General features: G+C 44.3%; 1 protein-coding gene across 50 annotated transcripts in view; it reads left to right on the top strand.

Moving 5' to 3' along the window:
• The window catches only part of Epb41l3 (erythrocyte membrane protein band 4.1-like 3), a 204,411-nt gene that overhangs the window by 79,565 nt on the left and 105,478 nt on the right, over positions 1-19,368 (top strand). For 4 of the 50 annotated variants that reach the window (NM_053927.2, NM_001395722.1, NM_001395724.1 and 1 more), the window contains exon 1: positions 832-1,037. The exons of 39 other annotated variants lie outside the window; for them this stretch is intronic. The gene's annotated coding sequence lies outside the window, so the exon portion shown is untranslated. Of the gene's footprint in view, positions 1-692; positions 1,038-19,368 lie in introns of those variants that run through there. 7 more of the 50 variants (XM_063266551.1, XM_063266547.1, XM_063266571.1 and 4 more) reach the window with 7 other exon arrangements.

Consider the following 19,368-nt stretch of genomic DNA (forward strand, 5'->3'; position numbering starts at 1 on the left):
ACAAGTCCCTAAACTCTATAGCAGACTAGTAACATAATTTCCTAACCTTCTCTTCCAGAGAGGTATCAAAGTTCCCTCTTCTCCAGCCAAGGCAATGGACATAGTCTCTACTGACATAGTCTCTATTCTAGATACCCAGGCCAAGACTCTATCTCCTCAGGCCTGCTCACAGAGGGAGCCACCACACATCTCTGCTGGAGACATTCATTTTGCAGTGTATCTATGCCATCCATTAGTAAATTCAATAGTTCGTGAATCTCTTTCCCTCCCTTAAGGAGTTCAGGCCAGTGACTAGGTGCTTTGAGAAAGGCCTTAGGAGCCTTAAAGAAACAGGGCAGTTGTGTGTGTGAGATGACCAGAGAACTAAGCAGTCTCTTTCACCAGCAAGTCAGGATGTATGTCTATCTCTCTCTCCATTTCAGTTTCAGCTTTCTAGATGCCAGGAAAGAGGGAGCTGCAGAGAGACCCAAAACCTAGTTACCATCCTAATTAACTCGGGTCTTCTCTAGGAACTTAAATATCTGGAGTATTGAACCTGTGTAAGACGCTTCCAATTTCAAAACGGGAGGGTTGGGGGCAGGGAGGGGAGATACTGCAGTTCCCAAGCCCATAAAGAATTCACCGGAAGGTCAAAGAAAAAAAAAAGCCTCTCTCCACTCTCCCTGCGGGGTTCTGCAAAGGGAGTGGAGGGGACCCAGAGGCCCTGTAATATTCCAAGTGAAATCCAAAGGCTACTGCTACGCGGTCGCGGTCCCCAGAGCTAGGATCTAGAGGACCTAGGTGTCCTAAAGAACTGCGGCGGCCCCCTCCCCCGCGCGGGAGGGAAGCCGGGACGAGGTTGGCCTCCCTCGCTCTGGTGTCTGGGCGTGGGCCCCGCCGCAGCTCCGCGGAGCCTCCGTGCCTCCTGCAAAGGGGGGCGGGGGAGCCCTGAGCTGCGGCTTCCTCCCGCGCGGAGTCTCCTGCGCACCGCCGAGCAGGACGCCAGCGCCAGCCCGGTCCCCACGCCGCGGCGCGCCCGGCCTTCGCGTCTCCCCCAGGTAACTTTTCTGCCCTTGGCGGCCGAGGGGCTCCGAGGGGGGCTCACTTCCGAGGCGCGCGGGGCTCCGGGACCCCGGTGCGCTGCGCTGCGCTGCGTTCGCCTAGCTCGGCCTCCGCCCTGGGGGCCTCCCTCCGAGCTCCGGCCCCCGGGGGCGACCGGGCCCTGCGCCCCTCTCTAGCCATCGGCGCGGAGCCCAGGGTCGGGGCGCCATGTTCGGAGCTTGCGGGGGCTCGGGGCGACACTGCGGCGCCAGGCCGGGGACTGTGCGCGGGAGGGGCTGTGCGCCTGCAGGCTGCGGCTGCCTCTGCGTCCCTGCCCTGGGCGGGCGCGGCGGAGCTCGGAGCATCTCGGCTCCGCGGCGGGGCCGGCCGGTTTTACGTAACTTGCCTCCTTCCCCGAGTGGCCAGCGTCCCCGGGCCGTTGGCCGGCCAGCCAGGTTGCTCCGGGCCTGGGCACCTGCCGGCCGCGCGCCCCTGGGACGGCTCCCTGCATGGGGCGGGAACGCGCCCGGGCCTGCAGACCAGTGCACCCGGGCGGGCGCGGCTCACCTGGCGCCCTCCGGACTGCGGGTCGAGGGAGGGGTGGGGGCGGGGAGGCTGGGGGGCCGCAGGACTCGGATCCCTACTAGTTGCGAGTGGCGCGCCTAGGCTCCTGCACCAGGGGGGCTTGCTTTTTCGGGTTGCTCTCTAATCGCGCCCTACTTCTTCCCCTTCCCCCTACCCCCTGCACCGGGTGCCAAGTTCACAGCTTCTGCAATGCGGTGGGTGTGGTTACCTCTCAGATTGTAAGTGTGGTCCTTCTGGTGGGAGCATTCTTGCCCTTTCTCCTTTTAGATTTACTGATCTGAAGTTTTCTTGGAGGTCGCGGGGGGATTTACCCTCCTGTCTTTGCAGAACAGGGTTCAAGTTGGGAAGAGTGCTACAGAACAAATCGAATGATAAAGGGAACATGTGGTATTAATTAAGCACGGAGTCTGAGCAGTCCTGAGAGGGCCAGGCAGTCCTGCTAATATAACGCAATGCTTCCATTACGTGTTTAAGTTGGCGTTTCAGCTTTTTTTTTTTTTTTTTTTTTTTTACATTACTTTATGGAATTGCTTTTGCAGACATCCTTGGCTGTGGTTTTCAGGGGCCCTTTTCGGGATCTATAGGGCGATTGGATGTTCTGAGAGTTACTCTTGGTAGCATAACTTAACCAAGAAAAGGAGTCATGATGTACGGTGCTAAAAAGAAATTTCTTTTTTGCATCTTACTCGGCCTTTTAAATCCTCCATGAAACAAAATTGATGAAACTCCACGTATATCCGGAGGCCATGAATGCAGCGCCATTACTGTCTAGTGGGGCTCCGCAGGAGTGAACCTGAGGACAAGGAAGGGATTTGATGATCCTAATCTTGACTCAGCAGTGGTCCTTACTGTTGTCTTTGACTTGCATGGTCCTTGTGGCATCAACCTTTAAACCTTTGTTTGGAGTAACAAAGTTACTGTGAGCGGAAATAATCTCTAAATTGAAGAAGCATGCTTCTCCCTTGTTAGTTTTCAAAACACTGATCGAATAAGCTGAATGCCTAGTATTGAATTATTTACACTATGATTTTTTTTCCCCCAACGGTTTAGAGAAGCAAGATAATTAGAAGCACAAGCAACTGCGTGAACTGGTCTCGCAGCAAGTTCTTTCAGAAACAGAGCCTGTGTTCTGAGAGGTTTATCGGAAACCAGAAGAGCGACCTCTGTAGCGCGTAAACACCTTTAGGCCAAGGACTGTAGAGCTAAAGGTCAAAGGCCAGTGTCCCGTGACATATTTACATTTAATTTTTAGGAAGTTCCTTAGGTGTAAATATGGTTTAGATTAGAGAGTGCATTTGCCAGTTCCCACTGGGTCCTTGGACTGAGGCCAACTTTGGTTTCTGTGGAAATACAAGATTCGAGTTTATTTCTCTTGACTGGGTGTGTGTGTGTGTGTGTGTGTGTGTGTGTGTGTGTGTGTGTGTCTTTTTAAAACTCTGATGTCAGGGTTGAAAGAGATGAGTCAGTACCAGAAGACCCTGATTCAATTCCCAGCAACCACATGGCAGTTCACAACTGTCCATAACTCCATTTTCAGGGGACCCTACATCTTCACAGAGACAGGCATGTAGAGGAAACATCAACGCACATAAAATAAACACAGATAAATTATGAGAAAACCTTATTTTAAAGAAAACCCAGTGGCAAAGCCACTAAGGGTGCACTGAGGTAGGGCGCACTGAGGTAGGGTGCACTGAGGTAGGGTGCACTAAGGTAGGGTGCAGAGAGGCAGCAGACACCTGTGACCTCAGAGAGCTGTTGCTGCTGCCCTTGGTGGCTGAGCTGGAGTGAGTGTGGAGAGATTGGCTTAGCTTTGCTTTCCCCTCTTGTAGGCCAGTGCGGCCATCTTTTTAAAGTTAGCGCCGCAGAAGTTCTACAGTTGATAAGTGCAAATTGGTGATTGCATGGCAGTGAAAGTGGACCTGGTCCCAGAGTAGCCTGAGAAATATTTTCTTCTGGTGAGAGTTCAAGTATAACGGAAGAGAGGTGTCATAAGTGGAGTACGCTGGCCATCTTAATAATTCCGTCCTCAGAGTCTTTTCCAAGTACCTTTCACAGCTTTCCCCTCTGAGTGTCAGCTTTAGGGTAGAGTGTAGGCTCCTCACGGAGACCCATATCTCAGGTTTCTCTGCAGCAACCCTTCCTTTCCAGAGGTTTACTGGTCACTGATTTGTTGGGAGTTCATCAGACACTCAGGGCCCTTGGAGGGCTCCATTGCCACTGCCTTTGTCATGGATACAAAGGAAGCAGGGCCTGGAGCAGTGACATCATCCCTGGGCTGGGGCTGTGACATCACTATGGCTCAAAGGAAATTAGGGCGGGGCAGGCAGAACCATTGGAGTACCATCGAAGCCTACAGATGCCTGCAATGAGGCTTTCACGGTGAACAGCACCACAAGGTATCATACGGATGGGAAAGAGTAAAAATCATTGAATAATCCTGTTCCATAAGAAAATACTGTGGGTTTTTTCTTTTAAGGGTCTTTTAAAAATTAAAGAAGGAGCAAGTCCGTCGTCTTTCGATTCATTAAGTGGGTAGTTCATCCTGTCTGCGCTGTTGTTCTGTTGCAATGTCGTACTTACATTTTTGGGGGGTTTAGATCATTAGGGCTGTCTTTGAAATATCTAGTATCTTTTATACCCTCCAAGTTGGTGGCACTATGCGATGTACTCACTGTTGCTGACTGGGGAAAGGTGGAAAAGCCAGAGGGACTTGACAGATGTAGGAGCTCTCTGCCATGATTTGCGGGTAATTAGTTTCCATTACAACTTGGCTTTCTTTGCTGATATTATCTTGTAATTTGACCTTTTGAGCCTTGTAGAATTCTAGTGCGGAGACACGTCGTCTCGTCCTAACGGGTGATAAGACGACCTCAGGTTCAGGGTGTCCCTATGCTCTACCGTTGCGCCTTATAGACCAGGAAGTACATTTGCTGCTTTGATTATGAACCTGGTGTGATCTCAGCAGGGGAAAGGGAAGAGCCGTGCATGGGTCACAGCTGTCTTCTGCACGGCTCTTTGCAAAGATGACTGCCATGCTTTCGCCTTGATGAGGTAATGGTGTAGGAAGTCAGGGTGGTTCCTACTAAATGACTCGGCTATTCCAGGACACGCTTCTGAAGCAGAGAGAAGAAAAAAGGACTTGAGAACAGTGGAGGTAGAGGAGTCTAAATTAGGCGCTAGGCCTGCAGATCACTGGTGAAATGTCTCTGGTGCTGTGGTTTTAGACCTTGCGATGATTGGTTAAATTGCACGCTGCAGGACTGGAAGCTTCTATTAGTTCCAAACCCCCTAATTCTTTTGTAATTTGCAGTGTGGAAGAAAGGCTGACAACTTAATTTTAAGATCGCTGACATTTTGATACATTGTTCTTACAGACTTTCTTACAAACCACACATATGTGCATCCACAGAAGCATTTGCACATGTGCATGTGCACACACACACACACACACACACACACACACACACACACACGGAGGGAGGTAGCCTTATGTTAAGCCTAGAAAACAAATACATTGTCTAACTTTTTTTTTTTCTGTGATTATTGTTTTCCCTCCAATCATACTAGATCGAGTGCATGGTATGGGCTGGGATTTATTCGTCCTGGGTTTTATCCCTGAACAGTTTTAACTCCTCACTCATTCAGTATTTATGCAACTGAATAAGAGATAATTTGGGGCATGTTACTTAAGAAGAAATGCCCAGGAAGCATCGCTACCGCTCGCAGCACTGAAGTCACCTGGTCATATATGCAGCGGTTATTTCTAATAGAAAGATCCTCTGGTGTCCTCCGTGTTCCCTGGCTGTAGCGTATAGTGCACAGGCTCCAGCAGGCTTGCTGTATCAGAAGAGCATGCTACAAGGTATTAAGCACACAGGAGGATGGCACCTTCCAAGGGAGGACTGTGGGCATTCTGTCTCCTTTCCCACCAACTCTAGTCGGTGTCAGGGAGAACCAGTGTAGTGTAGGGAGATGATCACTGAGAAGGGAGGTAGCAGATGGAAGCAGGGCAAAAGCTGAAGTAATTCAGTGCTGGGCGATGGTACTGGTCCTTCCTGTGATACAAAAGGGGGAAAACGCTGTATGTATATAATGTGTATATACAAGATACATAAATACATATTATACATACAATATATATATATACATACAAGATATATACATACAAGATATAGATACACACAGGATATATATACATACAAGATATATATACGTATAAGATATATATAGATATAGATATACACACATAAGATATATATATACACATACAAGATATATATATATACAAGATATATATATACATATACATACAAGATATAGATAGATATATACACAAGATATATATATACATACAAGATATATATACATATAAGATATATATAGATATAGATATACACACATAAGATATATATATACACATACAAGATATATATATACAAGATATACATATATACATATACATACAAGATATAGATAGATATACACACAAGATATATATATACATAGAAGATATATATACATATAAGATATAGATAGATAGATATACACACAAGATATATATATAAGATATATATATACATATAAGATATATATATATATATAGATATACACACATAAGATATATATGTGTGTGTATATATATGTGTGTGTGTATATATGAGTTAGGCTCTATCTACTCTTTAAGTTTCCAGTCATGCCCCTGTCTGGGGACCAGTGAATCAAGAATGGGCCTGTGGGGACCATTCCAAGTCTGAACCATAGGCGACATGTAAAACTTTTTTCTGAATTCATTCATTATTTTATGTGTATGGTGTTTTGCCTGCATATATATCTGTATACCCTGTGTATGCCCCCCTCTCTATCTATCTATATCTATATAACTATATCTATATATCTATCTATCTGTATCTGTATCTGTACCTGTACCTATATCTATATCTACATCTATATCTATATCTATATCTATATCTATATCTACATCTACATCTACATCCATATCCATATCCATATCTATATCTATATCTATATCTATATCTATATCTATATCTATATCTATCTGTATCTGTACCTGTACCTGTATCTATATCTATAACTATATATATATATATAACTATATATATATATATATATATATATATATATATATATATAGTTTGCATTCTCAAGTAGTGTGTTCCTCTAACCCAAGCTCCAAATCTCATCACATAAATCCCCAGTTTCCTCCTCTTAAAGACTCAAAGTGCTGGGTTGTATTTCACGGTGTCAGTTGTGCGGCCGAGAGAATGCTGAGGCTCTGACTCATAGGTTAGGGTCTGTGTGTTAGAAACAGGAAGCTGGACACCAGCTGCATCTACAGACACTCAGAAGAATGCACTGGAGCATGCACGCGTCTGGTGCTCCTGGTGACGACACACGGGTGGTAGCATGCAGAAAGACAGTGGTGGTGACTGTGCAGTCACGAGCCATAGGATCAATCAAGTATTTTGTAGTTTCATAAATGCCTAGATGATTTCGTTTTGCTTACGTTTTCTTTATGCACCGAATGCACACAGAAGTCCCAGAGTTCTTTAAACCAGCTGAAATTTAAAATTCTGGTTTTAAAAAACAGTGCATGGGCCATCACTCAGTTGGAGGAGTGCTCCGTAACTTAATGCTGCCACATACCTGATGTCATAATCTACATGGGTATGGTTTGCCATTCGTGTGGAGTATGGTAGGGATCTCTCGGTGTACCAAATACCTGAGGCGGTTGACTGAAAGGGGAGATGTTTATTTTGAGCCCTGGTTTTAGAGGATTCAGTCCCTGACCTTTGGTTTCAGACCTGTAGTGGGGCAACACATCATGACTGGAGGGCTGATGGTGTAAATTCCTCATATCCGCTGGAAGTAAAAGGAAAGCGAAGAGAACAGACCCTAATGTCACCTTCCAAAAGACCCTCCCCTCAGCCCAATTCACTCAAGTTAGGCTCTATCTACTCGATAAGTTTCTAGTCATGCCCCAGTCTGGGGACCAGTGCTTCAAGAATGGGCCTGTGGGGACCATTCCAAATCTGAACCAGAGGCAACATATAAAAATGTTTTGTGAATTCATTTGTTATTTTATGTGTATGGTGATTTGCCTGCATATATGTCTGTGTACCCTATGTATGCCTGCTACCCAAGGAAGCCAGAGAGGGTGTAGGATCCCCTGGAATAGGACGGTTGTGAGCTGCCATGGAGATGCTGGGAGTTGAACCCAGGTCCTCTGTAAGAGCTGTCAGTGCTTTAAATGCAGGACCATCTCTCCAACCCCAGCTGTGCATTTTTGACACCTTATGTTGTTGAGTGTTTATGTTTGTGTCTTTGTGTGTGTGAGAGGTAACTACCCTTCTTAGATACGCCATCTTGCTGGAAGACTGAGCCCTCCCTTTTTTCCCCCCTATATCTGACTGTTTTGACCCTGGTGGACAGTTTGGCCTTTATTAAGATATGGACATTGTGAAGACATTTCAGAAGTAAGGAGCCTAAGACTAGTGAGATTTAAGATTTACCTTTCATACCAGGAAGTAGTAGTGAGAGATGAAGCTATGAGTGATTGTGGAAGGGCTTTGCATTTGCTCTGTAGAGAGGAGGAGCCATTGAAAGTGTTCGAGCAGGGAGGAAGACTTCATCTGGTGATCCATGGAGAATGAACCACAAGACCGAGGATCTAGCAACGGATATTTTTCCTGTTTAACTAATCCTTTTACTTTTTTTTTTCAGAAATCAAGAGTAACAATTTTTCTTCTGAGTGATTGACATTTTGGCATTTAACTCCAAATACGTGTGTGTGTGTGTGTGTGTGTGTGTGTGTGTGTGTGTGTGTGTGTGTAGTTAGAGATTAAATATTACTTCCCAGTCATTAGAGACAGAAGTGAGATAGACAGAAGATGAGAAAAATCTTCCTTTCTATTTACCCTTCCAACGAAAACATCTTCATTCCTAAAAGTAATAGGCACTCACTTTAAAATGTATTCTGACAGCACTGAAAACACGGAGATCTCGTCGCTGTCTGGAGATGCATCCTTGACAAGCATCTTCCCGAATGCATGACATTGTGTCTAAAAATAAGGCGCACCCGGTGTGAGCCCCCCATTGTTGCCTTTTTTGTAAATAACTCTATCATGTTGGTCAATTTCCTTTCCTTCTTAGTCTCTTTACTCATTTATAAGCTTTCCCTGACTCTTAACTCTCCAAGGCGTGAGGGTTAAATGTCACCACATGCAAACACTGAGCGGGATGCGTAGGGTTTCATAAGTGTTTGAACCAGTGATATTATTTCCATGCATGTAGAGTCATCCACATGAATGATATCATAGCTTATGTCAACAGAATTCCACCTTCAGTGCTGCTGGGCAGCCATTCTCTCTGCATCGCAGAATTTCGGGAGAAGATTTTTCACGTATACATGGGTCCCCTCACACCTTGGACAGTAAAGTCATGGACGTTTTATGAGAGTAAAGAGTAAAGAGACTGGGAAGGGAAGGGAAATGTCTAATAATATATAGTTATTAAACACAAATTCTTATTCACACTCTTTAACAACAATTATTTCCTGTCGGTCTTGCACAGTGTTGATCGTTACCTTAAAGAAGGAGAAATTTAGAAGCCATGTCTTCCGGCCCCACCTCTCTCTGCTTCTTTCTTTCTATACTTTGAGTTGTTCCCTTCTGGGCTGCACATCAAAAGGCTTTCCCTGACACACAGCAAACAGTAAGCACAATTAAGTTTTCTAAGGGTAAATATATATTCCTCTTTGCTATGTGTGGACATTTAGTTTTAACGAAGGAAAACAACCAGATGTCCACTACCTACTTACCAGTTTCTTCAATTTTAATGTCCTCTCTTCACAGAGGGATGATCTCAGCCTGCTTACTCTGAGTTATTCAGTGTTCAGTGTCCTGCCCCCAACCCTGCACCTCCAGAGTTACGTGGGCATGTTGCTTTGGGCCTGTGGCTAGGTGGGTCCTTGTGGTGGGAATGTGTGCTTTTAGAGGACAATGAACAGCCTGATTGTAGCTCTCTATTCGGGCTAAGTATACGGCTTTGAAATGGGATGGACTTACTTGTTCAGCCTAAGACACTTGAAATTCTTGAGATGTAGATAACAGAAACCCACAGGGAGCAGCTGTCTTTGTGAATGATGAGAATGCTATGAGTTAGAGAACCACCAACGGAAAGATATGGAGCTGGTCATCAATTCACAAAGTTGTCCATCTCTGAAGTGGTGCTGGTGCCACCTGAAAGATCAAATGAGATCAGCTGACTGGATCTCTAGGTGTGTGTTCAGAGTAGGTAGGCCTGTTCAGAGTACATGCCTTAACACTTTTGCTACCATGTTTATTTCCCTGCTTTGTTCCATAGAGGCAAACATTAGGGATTTTGATCCAAGGGTGACTCTCAAAGACAATTATGTGATGCTTTGTGTAAAATTCCCAGAATCTAAAAGATAATCACCTAGCAGAATATAGGGTTTCCATCAAGTGCAAGACTCCAAATGACAATACAGCTTTGCAAAGAATAAGACACGATGGATTTCAAATGTAACAGAATGATCAGGGGAGGGGGGCAGTGAAAAAGGAAATTCTAGGGGCATTCATCGATTCACCTTTAGTGAGACTGGAGTTGGGTCTGGGCAGCCATTATTCTTAGAGTCTCTGGTGACCTCTGATAGAACTGGGTCTGAGACACATTTCAGTGATAGTGCCTTAGGGACTGCTGACTCAGCAACTCTCCAGCTTTCTGGTTGTTGTTAGGTGAGCATTTACTCTAGGGAGATGGTGCACTATAAATAAATAGTAAATTAATAGTACAGATGTTCAAGAGAGAGTCAAAGAGCCCTGGCCTTGACTCAGAAGGTATGGGTTTCATTGTGAATGGCCTACTGGTCTACCACTTGTAATCCATACCAGCCTACTGGTCTACCACTTGGGACCCATACTTGCCCTGGGAAGTTCTGTAAAATTTAAGTTTAAAACAGGTTGAATAAAGGTTTTTATTTTCTATTAAATAGATTTTATTATCTATTAAATAGGAATGATAACAATTAAATAGCCAGATGATCCAAAAGGATTAAATAAAAATTGAAAGTATATGTTCTTACTATATCTGCAGCTGGAATTAATTTTCCTTGACCCTGATAGGATATTTGTCTGAGTAGATAGGATCATTTGATCAAAATTACAACAAGCGTGTAGCTCAGTGATGAAACGTTTGTCTTAAGGGTTTGAAGCCCTTAAGCTGGGTCCTCCCCCAGAGCTGTTTGGGTCTTGAAGATATCTTTCTGTCTTACAAAGCTCTCATATATATGGAACTCAATGGGGCCAGAACTTTTCAGTGCAGATGTTATACTTGATGTTAGTAGTGCTGGGGCTGAAGGGGGCAGGTACACTGTGGTTATACAAAGTTATTTCCCTTTTATTCATATCTGGAGAAGATACACTAATGTGAGCCACACCCTGGAACCCTTAGTCACTGTAAACTACAGCCTAGTTGGTCCTTAGAATTCAAAATAGAATCCAAAGGAGACCTTTGGAGCTGCAGTGATCTATCTGGTCATGAAGCTGAACTTTTTCTAAGAGTCTGGCCTTACCTGCTGCTGCGCTCTCACACCTGTGAGCTGTCATCCCCTTTGGGCATCAGCCTCTTTCCCTCATGTTCCCTTCTTCGGGGCCACATCACATTTCCAAAATGGAGGCCATCTCTACAAATGCCTATGGAGAAGAACCTTAAAAGGCCCTGTAGTCCAGAATAAAATCTAAACATATAGTAGTAAATTAAACTTTTCCCACTCAATTTTCAGTAAAATATTCAATGGAGGGGAAATGTAATTGTATTGGCTTACCATCAGACCTGTTATTCCTGCAGACTCCCATTTAGGAGTTGGATTTCAGTTTAGTGTTTTTCTTGCCTGGGGCCTCTTCTGGCTAAAATTGTAAAATGTCTTATTTGGTCACATTAGTGTAGTTGAGTGCCTGTATTACCGGTCTGATCAAAGATAGCTCCCTAGGCTCCTTATCTGAGTGGATTGTTTTCCTGTCCTTCAAGAGGAATCCGGGCCAACGTTAGAATTATCCTGTCTCTAGATGTCAAGTTCAAGTGTCTCTTGACCTAAAGAAACAGCAGCACAAAATAAACCAACCATCTAGAGTCAGCTTCCTGATCTGCCTTCAGCCTGTGGGTGTGCACTGACATTCTCATATTATGATTTATCCTAGCAGGATAATCATTCGCCCATTAAAGAGAGACAGACAGACAGACAGACAGACAGACAGACAGACAGACTCACACACACACACACACAAAGGGGAGGGAGGGAGGGAGGGAGGGTGGGAGGGAGATTGAGATTGAGATTCACAATCGGAAATAACACAGCTGTTAAAGTACCTCCCACTTCAAGCATGAGGACTTGAATACAGATCCCTATTGACCATACAAGTACCGGATGTGGTGACTTACGTCTGTAAGCTCAATGCTGATGGTCTCGTCTGATCACTTGGTGAAATCCAGACTCAGTAAGAGAGACCCTGTCTAAAAGAATAAGATAGAAAATGAGAAAGACCCCAGATGTTGACCTCTGGCCTCCATACACATACACATACACACATGCATGACATTGCACACATGTTCACACACACACACACACACACACACACAGCACACAGGCTAGCAGGTGCATATATCACACATACAGAAAAAAATTAAAAAAAAATCACCGACATAAGCTAAAACTCACATAGGAAAAAATAATGCAATTTGTGAAGAAATGTAACACGCTATTAAGTTTTTTTCAGTGTTTTGTTTGGTCATTCAAGTACTAAATCCAAAATGGCCATTTAAACAATTTTATATTGTCTTTGGGAAAAGAAATGCCTTAGATTAGGGGCCATGTTAGCTTTTGGAGAACACATGAACACACCCTGGTTCCACCACTCTGTACCTTTATGCAAAGTGCCTAATTTTAAAGGCTTCACATTCTTTTTTTGTACAATCAGAGTGGTCAGACCAATCACCACCGAGCTTCAGTCCTGAGACAAGCATGTGTGCAAGTCTGCTCCTGGTTAGGACAGAGGCAGCGGTGGCAACGGGTGCTTCGAGGAAGAATAAAGATCGTGAAAATTAGGAGAGAGACTGAGGCATGAAGAATCCTGCTTGTTTAGGAGGGTAATTTTAATGCTTACTGCCAAGGCCGGTGAGGGTGGATGACCCTACCGTTCCCAGAGTTTGCATCCGTCAGAGGAGTTACTGGGATTGGATAGATAACAGTGGGAGAACCCAAGGGAAGGTCCTTCGGGAAGGTCCTGGGGATGTCTGTGTAGTGATGCCTTAAAAGCCTCGTCAGTCTGAGAGCCTGAGAGGTCCAGCTAAAACTTGAAAATCACTGAAATAGGAAGGTGACTCTGACCGTGGAAAGCAAACTCACCAGGACTGCAGTAGAGCAGAATGAACCTTGGTAGAGGAACAGCAAAAGATTGGACAGGGAGGGAAAACACGGGAAACTTGATTCTAGGTGGGATCTGCTCAGCCTTCAGGGATTCAGATGGTCCTGTGAGCCCTTGCTTCCCTTGGCCCAGCTGATGGTGAGGAAGTATAAAGGAGGCATCACTATGCAGGCTGTGCACACCCAGCCTCCACATCTCTGTCTTCTCTTCATCCCTGAGTGCTTTCTTCTTGGGGTGAACGCCAGGTTATGGTAGCTCAGTGAGAGAAATTCAAGACATGGAAACATCAATGCACACAGCAGGGCCATCTGGAAACTCCAGAAAACCCAAAGAGAAGACGAGAGATAGTTATATGGGGAATAAGGTGCCATTTTGATTCACCGGGTTTGATTTTGTTTCAAGGACTTTATTGAGAAGCAAAGTGGCATTGCTGAGAGTCTGTATCTCCTATGTAGATCAAGGGCTGCATTTGCCCTCAGACAGGCATCTCAGCTGAGAGCGTTGACCCTAAGATTTGCTGTATGTTCTTTCATGAAGCCCCTTTCTGCTCCATGTGCAGTTACAGAGAACTGAAGAGGCCCAAGACACCTCTTAATCCCCTTAGTTTGCTCTTTCTGCTCATAACAAAATCTGTTCAAACAATAGCAGGGTGTTCTTGATCATAGCTGACCAAGGCGGATTGGGGTTGCCTTCCTCGTGAGTTGAAGTGTCAATCGAGCCAAGAATGACCTGCTGAAATGCGATGTGGATTCTGTTTGAAAAGCAATATGAATAGTTCTGACACACTAAAAGATTGAATGGGAGTATAAGATAGCGTCTAATCTTAAGTGAGCATTTCCGAAATTGGTCAGTCTCCCAACATTCCCCTCCTCCAGACACCCCTTCTTCCTGGGAAGAATCTTCCCAGTCTGTGTTTGTCACAATCGTAAGTTCTCTTTCCATGACTGGATCACTAGGTCATCATCTGTGGTATTACTTTTAGTGCTCGAAATACTTTAATATGTGAGTTTCCCGCCCTTTGGTTTGACGTTATGATTAGAGCCTGCCTACATTCTATCTGAAGGGCTCATATGTTTTGTATTATTAAGTGGAGTTAAGCAAGGTCCCGTGATATGCGTCTGCCTCGGGAGAACTGTACTCACCAACTCCTCAGCCTGGAATCTCCTCTCCCAGTGTACAAACCTGAGCTTTCATCTCTTAACAATCCTTGGCTTCATTTCTCCTTCCCCCTGTTCACCCAACCCAGCCCAGACCTTCTTCTGCTTGCTTTTCACCCTGCTGATGCATTTTCCTCTTACAATTCTGTCTTCAGAATCGTGCGTTTGTGTCCTGCCACAGGCACCCTCTCTCTAGCTCTTTTAGAAAAAAATCATAACAATTTTATTTAATGACTGTTAGCATATATATTTTGGGGGTTGGAGACAGCGTGGTGGAGGGGAGTGAGGGAGAAGAGAATAAGAATTTTTGTCTGGCTTTGTTTATTCTAAGCATCACTTAACTCTGCCCCTCCGGTCCTCAATAAATAAAGGAGTTTACTATGTGAAATTGTCTGATGAACTTACGAAGGAAAATTCTTCATCAATCCTTGATGTTTTCACTGAAAGATAATGGCTTCGTTGAAAACAACTTGACTGTAAATTGTAAATAGGACCTCAATGTGGGCCTTCCTGAGGAGGAGAGCTTGCCTGTAATGCCCCCAGAAGCTTCCTAGGGGTATGGGAGGACTTTGCCCACACAGCACTGAGAGTGACCAGGACATGGGAATCATGGGACTCTCCGTGCTCCCTGAGAATGAGCATTGCTGAGCCAGCACTTTCTCTGCTGTATCATCTGGTCTGCTCATTTCACATTCTCCCGGTTCTATCACAGCCCCAGGAAACGCAATTTTTCTTACCAGTGAATATCCCATTGCCTTACAATTTGAAAAATAAACTGTGTACCTAACTTTCACTTCTATACTCAGTGCTGGGGAAATCAAAATGCAGTTGGTTCTCATTATTGAGTTCTTTAGTTAAGCACTTCATGTGTAAACAAGAGTTTGGTTGGAGTTCTGATTAACGAGAACGGAATACATTTCCATCCGGACCTCTGTTATGGCACAGTTCCAAAGTCTAAAGTCATGTATACATGCTTCCTTTCTGGCCAAAGGATTTTAAACTCAATTTTGAAGACCTTCTCATCCAGAAGAATGACTTCTCTGCCTTATTTTTATTTCTAGAAACTTGAATGTTTCTTTAAATTTCATCACATCTAGACTCAGGAGGGCAAAAATCAAGAATCCCCCTTTAGATCCTGGATCGCTCACTCCACATGTTGGTGACATTGACTGTTCTAACTCGTTCTTAGATTTGTATCCCATTGTTCTTGATGTCAGTTGTTCTGAGTCGTTCTGTGAGTTTTTCAAATGAAGGTGTAGGGTTAATGCAGTGGTTTTCATGCAACTGCCTTGTGAGGAGAAGTGGGGTGTTAAAAACAGCAACCTAGATATATTCTCTACCAACTGGAGGCATGTGAGACCCAGCCTCTGCTCAGTCTTCTGTGTGAACGACGCCAGCGCTGAGCGGCACCAGAAGGTCTGAAGGAGAACCACGGACGCTCACACTCTTTGGCTTCACCTGAAACTGGCCTCACTGAGTTTGGAATGTCTCTTAATTATGAGTCCACTGGAAGTTACTGTACCTTGAAGCCAGGATTTGGTCTCAAGCCTGCGCCAGTAGCTTTGCTAACAGAAGCTCTTAGGGTCTCCAATGGGTGTGTAATATTTCATCGCTTTCTGTCCTTTTGGGGAGGTGGGTAAGATGGAAAGTGTTCAGTAGACAGAATTCTAACGTCGTCACGGCCGCATCACAGGGCTCATAAGTGAGAAGCATGCCACGGGCACCCTTCTGAACGGAGCAAGCATATTAAGACCTCCGCAGTGATCATGGTGGGAGAGTTTGAGCAGCAAAGAGACTTCAACCGAGACATTCTCTAGCAACTGAAAATGCAGGAGGCCTGCTCCACCTGAAATCTTTCTTTTCCTTCTGAGCTCTAAAAAGATTTGAAATCTATGTAGATTTTAAGTTACATATTACCGATAACAGATACTAATCATCTTTATATGCATATGCATATGCATATGATAACTGCATATTGTGATCGGGGTGGAGCCTTGTGTTATAAAAGAAGTTCTGAATGTTGAGGTGAGGTTGTTCATTCATATGGTGGCTAAGAGTCAAGGGAAGATCTGAGAAGACAGAAGGATAAAGACTTGACACTTCCAAGGCCTTTATTCAGAAGCCAGCGTGGATACATTTTGCTGACACTTCCAAGGCCTTTATTCAGAAGCCAGCGTGGATACATTTTGCTGCAGCGTCATTCTGAATCCCTCTGATGTCACATAATGTTGTATTACCAGTCTATGGAGTCAACGCGTGTCAAATAGTAATGTCAGGGTACAGGCTGCCCTTGGGAAAGATCTTCATGGGGACTGGTTATATCCTGAGTTTGGTCTCTGGGGCTTATCTGTTGGAAAAAGAACCACCTCCTACAAGTCGTCCTCTGACCTCCACAGGATGCTGTACCAAGTATTCAGCACCCAGACCCACGCTAAATAAACGTAAACTCATTTTCCCATCAGACTTGCTCATGTTCTATATCTCTGTGTTAAGGTCTAAGAAGTTGCCGATATTGGTTAGATCCTTGTCATTTTTTCAATATTAAAACAAGTCGGTGTACGGTTTTTGAGATAAAGAACGAAAAACATATCTGTTGTTCTGCATCTGTTTCTCTGATTTTTTTTTTCATTGTTTAAGAGTCCCCCACAATCATTAGCATGGGATTTAAAAGTAACTCCAATGCCCCACCCCCATTCTGGCTCATCATATGTAGTAGGCACTGGTAAAACAACAAAAACAAAAAAACCAAAAACCTAACGTCTAGGTGCCTGCTGTGTGATATTTTGATGCACAGCATCTGTTGGCCGCACCTGTGCACCTTAGACTCTGTCTAAGAAGAGAGGGGAAATAGAAGCCTGTAGGTGTGGAAATGACAAATGTTTACGTCCATCTGGATCACGATTTTATAGATGAATTGTATTATAATTCAGCTAAAATGTATTTGGCATTTCAAAGAGAGATCATTTTGCTGTACAAAGATAACACTCTTACGTGCACTAACCCCATGGGGTTTGCTGTTCATAGTGTTTTGTTGCATCCTTGAGACGAATTAAGGTTGCTTTTGAAGTTTTGTTCATACGTGTGTTTGTTTAATATTCTTTCTGCGTGTGCATGCAAACTCGTACACCCACCCATGAAAGTGAGAAGAAAGTATCAGAGCCCTGGAACTAGAATTGCATTGCAGATGTTATGAACTTTAGGGTGTGCTCATAGGGAACCAAACTCAAGTCCTCTTGAAGCGGTAAGCCCTCTTACATGGTAAGCTATCCTTCCAGCCCCCTGATTAAGGTTCCTGTGTTAAGATTCATTACCAACATTCTGATAGCTTATGTATGTTTTAACCCAGGGATACTTTGAGTGCCAGGTGTGATGGTCTTTTAAATGCTTTGACCACATCGTGTGTGTGTGTGTGTGTGTGTGTGTGTGTGTGTGTGTTGTATTTTCACACACTAATGTGAACAACACGGAGAAGTTCCTTCTCGTCTGTTCTGTAGTCTCAGAGATTGAACTCAAGTCTGCAGGCTTAGTCAGAGGCAGGTGCATTTACCTGTTGAGCATTCCTCTGGCACCGTGGATTCACCAGTTCACCCAAACACTTCTCTTTCTTTTTTTCATTTTTTATTGGTTATTTTACTTATTGATATTTCAGATGTTGTCCCCCTTTCCCAGTTTCCCCTCCCCACTCCCTTGCCTCTATGAGGGTACTCCCCCACCAGCCCACCCACTCTCTCCTCACTGCCCTAGCATTCCCCTACTGTGGGTCATCAAGCCTCCACTGGACTGAGGGACTCCCCTTCCAGTGATGTCTGACCGTGCCATCCTCTGCTACATATGTGGCTAGAGCCATGGGTCCCTCCATGTGTACTCTCTGGTTGGTGGTTTAGTCCCTCGGAGTGTTGGGGGGTTCTGGTTGGTTGATATTGTTGTTCTTCACTTCTTGAACACCCATTATGTGCCAGAAAGTTTTTGCCTACGACAGTGAGTCAGAAGCAAATTTGTGTGCCCCTACTGAACGTCTGTTCTCATGGGATCCTGAGAGCTGTGAGCTCACAGCCGTCTGCTAACTGTCATCCACCTGGGTTTCACACACAGGACACTGAACTTGAAGAAGTTAAACGAATTGTCCAACAGCATACGTTTAGCGAAGGCAGATTTAGAATTTGAGACCGTCCAGTTTCAAAGCAATTTCTTTGGCACTGATTATTTTTTTTTTCCCTTCGTTGTGAGAAAGTGCCCTCTGAGTGTGGCTGACCAGTGCTGTGATGGTTTTAAAACTCAAACATTTCTACTTTTGACAGTTGCAGTATTTAGCTAGCCATGGTCACTGTCGTGATAGTATTTATTGTATTTATTGTCACGTAAATACCGCATGCACACGCACACGCACGAGCGCGCACATACACACAAATGATGGGGACCAGCAATACAAGCTCCTCCTGTTTGGTGTTAAATCAGATAGTATTTGAGATTAATTGGATGGGCTATGTGTTAGCTAAATATAGACTCAAGCAAGATCCTTCTAGTTGGCACCAGTAAGTACTCATCCCACCCCCAAGAAATCTGACACGAAATTCTAGGCCATGTGCTGTTTTGGGGCTCCGAGGTGAGCGTACCTTGGTGAAGAATATGCCATGTTAATCAATCATTTAGACGAAGCGCTTAAAAGAAAATTAATCAGTGCCTGGCTCATTCTTTAGCAGCCACTTGTTTGAAAGTATTTAGGTTTGAATAACAAAGGAGGAGTGGGGGCTCTTATTTACGAGTGGGTCTCTGTTAAAATCATGAGGGATTCTAGAAATGTTTCATTTCATTTTAGTTTATTTAGTTTCAGTCACAGCCGTTTCCGATAATGTTGCTAATTTCTCGCGATGTTTTGATTTTAAGAGTTGAGTGACAAGGAGCTTGTGGAGTGTGCAGCCTTCTGTTTTGGTTTGGTTTGGTTTCTTCTTGCCTCCTGTGACTGAGGCCCCATTTTGGGAAATATTTTTCTTTCAAAACTTATCTATTTAGTTCTGACAAGCTAAAATTACGTATTTAGTGCTTTATTTTTTATAAGAGCTGAGAGGCCCTTTGGGGTTATCTTACCGAGTGCTTCCAATCACGAGTCATGTAACAAAAGTTGAAGAGTACAGTCCTGCTCAGGG

Source organism: Rattus norvegicus, chromosome 9 (genome assembly GCF_036323735.1).
Source record: "Rattus norvegicus strain BN/NHsdMcwi chromosome 9, GRCr8, whole genome shotgun sequence".
In the NCBI taxonomy this organism is placed as follows: Eukaryota; Metazoa; Chordata; class Mammalia; order Rodentia; family Muridae; genus Rattus; species Rattus norvegicus.